We start from the raw sequence: 3,762 nt of genomic DNA, 5'->3' as shown, positions 1-3,762 counted from the left end.
CACAAGTACAAGAGCTGGGTTTTCCAGGCAGTGCTGAAAACTTCTGGTGTGCCCTGTATCTCTTGGAAATAAGGGTTTTCAGTGCACAGGCACATGAACGAATTATTGTCATCGTGTGTTCATGTTGTTTTTGGTTGGACTGAAGAGGCGTCTGACATACGTACGTATCATCACACAATAGAATGTGTTTATACCGTAGAGCTGCCTTGAGATCAGGTGAACATGCTGCGCAAACTCGTGCTAGCGTCAGAGAATAAAGAAGGAATTGAGTGTGCGTGCAGCTTCAGTTTGCTGACCAAGAGAGATAACTACGTGAGATGTTTTACACGTTTCGCTTAAAAAGGAAGATTTCTTTCCCTTATATCAACACATCGTGGAATCAAAGCAAGCGATGTCTAAGTCATGACATATAAAAGCGTTATAATTATCAAATATTGGTTAGTTTCGTGTAGAAACATTGGAACATCCATTCCAACACTGAATGACAAAGATTGGTTAGTTCCGTGTAGAAACATTGGAACATCCATACCAACACTGAATGACAAAGATTGTTGAGTTCCGTGTAGAAACATTGGAACATCCTCACCGACACTGAATGACAAAGATTGGTTAGTTCCGTGTAGAAACATTGGAACATCCTCACCGACACTGAATGACAAAGATTGGTTAGTTTCGTGTAGAAACATTGGAACGTCCATACCAACACTGAATGACAAAGATTGGTTAGTTCCGTGAAAAAACATTGGAACATCCTCACCGACACTGAATGACACAGATTGGTTAGTTCCGTGTAGAAACATTGGAACATCCATACCAACACTGAATGACAAAGATTGTTTAGTTCCGTGTAGAAACATTGGAACATCCATACCAACACTGAATGACAAAGATTGTTGAGTTCCGTGTAAAAACATTGGAACATCCTCACCGACACTGAATGACAAAGATTGGTTAGTTCCGTGTAGAAACATTGGAACATCCATACCAACACTGAATGACAAAGATTGTTGAGTTCCGTGTAGAAACATTGGAACATCCTCACCGACACTGAATGACAAAGATTGGTTAGTTCCGTGTAGAAACATTGGAACATCCATCAGCCAACACTGAATGACAAAGATTGGTTAGTTCCGTGTAGAAACATTGGAACATCCTCACCGACACTGAATGACAAAGATTGGTTAGTTCCGTGTAGAAACATTGGAACATCCATCAGCCAACACTGAATGACAAAGATTGGTTAGTTCCGTGTAGAAACATTGGAACATCCATCAGCCAACACTGAATGACAAAGATTGGTTAGTTCCGTGTAGAAACATTGGAACATCCTCACCGACACTGAATGACAAAGATTGGTTAGTTCCGTGTAGAAACATTGGAACATCCTCACCGACACTGAATGACAAAGATTGGTTAGTTCCGTGTAGAAACATTGGAACATCCTCACCGACACTGAATGACAAAGATTGGTTAGTTCCGTGTAGAAACATTGGAACATCCTCACCGACACTGAATGACAAAGATTGGTTAGTTCCGTGTAGAAACATTGGAACATCCTCACCGACACTGAATGACAAAGATTGGTTAGTTCCGTGTAGAAACATTGGAACATCCTCACCGACACTGAATGACAAAGATTGGTTAGTTCCGTGTAGAAACATTGGAACATCCTCACCGACACTGAATGACAAAGATTGGTTAGTTCCGTGTAGAAACATTGGAACATCCTCACCGACACTGAATGACAAAGATTGGTTAGTTCCGTGTAGAAACATTGGAACATCCTCACCGACACTGAATGACAAAGATTGGTTAGTTCCGTGTAGAAACATTGGAACATCCTCACCGACACTGAATGACAAAGATTGGTTAGTTCCGTGTAGAAACATTGGAACATCCTCACCGACACTGAATGACAAAGATTGGTTAGTTCCGTGTAGAAACATTGGAACATCCTCACCGACACTGAATGTCACAGAGATATCATGCAACTAACGGTAAGAAGAGTGCATGGAGACACGTGACTGACGGTAAGAAGAGTGCATGGAGACACGTGACTGACGGTAAGAAGAGTGCATGGAGACACGTGACTAACGGTAAGAAGAGTGCATGGAGACACGTGACTAACGGTAAGAAGAGTGCATGGAGACACGTGACTAACGGTAAGAAGAGTGCATGGAGACACGTGACTCAGTGACGGTAAGAAGAGTGCATGGAGACACGTGACTCAGTGACGGTAAGAAGAGTGTATGGAGACACGTGACTGACGGTAAGAAGGGTGCATGGAGACACGTGACTGACGGTAAGAAGAGTGCATGGAGACACGTGACTGACGGTAAGAAGAGTGTATGGAGACACGTGACTGACAGTAAGAAGAGTGTATGGAGACACGTGACTGACGGTAAGAAGAGTGCATGGAGACACGTGACTGACGGTAAGAAGAGTGCATGGAGGCACGTGACTGACGGTAAGAAGAGTGTATGGAGACACGTGACTGACGGTAAGAAGAGTGCATGGAGACACGTGACTGACGGTAAGAAGAGTGTATGGAGACACGTGACTGACGGTAAGAAGAGTGCATGGAGACACGTGACTGACGGTAAGAAGAGTGCATGGAGGCACGTGACTGACGGTAAGAAGAGTGTATGGAGACACGTGACTGACGGTAAGAAGAGTGCATGGAGACACGTGACTGACGGTAAGAAGAGTGCATGGAGACACGTGACTAACGGTAAGAAGAGTGCATGGAGACACGTGACTAACGGTAAGAAGAGTGCATGGAGACACGTGACTAACGGTAAGAAGAGTGCATGGAGACACGTGACTAACGGTAAGAAGAGTGCATGGAGACACGTGACTAACAGTAAGAAGAGTGCATGGAGACACGTGACTGACGGTAAGAAGAGTGCATGGAGACACGTGACTGACGGTAAGAAGAGTGCATGGAGACACTAAGTGACTGACGGTAAGAAGAGTGTATGGAGACACGTGACTGACGGTAAGAAGAGTGCATGGAGACACGTGACTAACGGTAAGAAGAGTGTATGGAGACACGCGACTGACGGTAAGAAGAGTGCATGGAGACACGTGACTGACGGTAAGAAGAGTGTATGGAGACACGTGACTGACGGTAAGAAGAGTGCATGGAGACACGTGACTAACGGTAAGAAGAGTGTATGGAGACACGTGACTGACGGTAAGAAGAGTGCATGGAGACACTAAGTGACTGACGGTAAGAAGAGTGCATGGAGACACGTGACTGACGGTAAGAAGAGTGTATGGAGACACGTGACTAACGGTAAGAAGAGTGCATGGAGACACGTGACTGACGGTAAGAAGAGTGCATGGAGACACGTGACTGACGGTAAGAAGGGTGCTTGGAGACACGTGACTGACGGTAAGAAGAGTGCATGGAGACACGTGACTGACGGTAAGAAGGGTGCTTGGAGACACGTGACTGACGGTAAGAAGAGTGCATGGAGACACGTGACTGACGGTAAGAAGAGTGCATGGAGACACGTGACTGACGGTAAGAAGAGTGCATGGAGACACGTGACTCAGTGACGGTAAGAAGAGTGCATGGAGACATGTGACTGACGGTAAGAAGAGTGCATGGAGACACGTGACTGACGGTAAGAAGATTGCATGGAGACACGTGACTGACGGTAAGAAGAGTGCATGGAGACACGTGACTGACGGTAAGAAGAATGCATGGAGACACGTGACTGACGGTAAGAAGAGTGCATGGAGACACGTGACTGA

This window comes from Littorina saxatilis, linkage group LG7 (genome assembly GCF_037325665.1).
Source record: "Littorina saxatilis isolate snail1 linkage group LG7, US_GU_Lsax_2.0, whole genome shotgun sequence".
NCBI lineage: Eukaryota > Metazoa > Mollusca > Gastropoda > Littorinimorpha > Littorinidae > Littorina > Littorina saxatilis.
Note: the sequence above shows the minus strand (reverse complement) of the source record.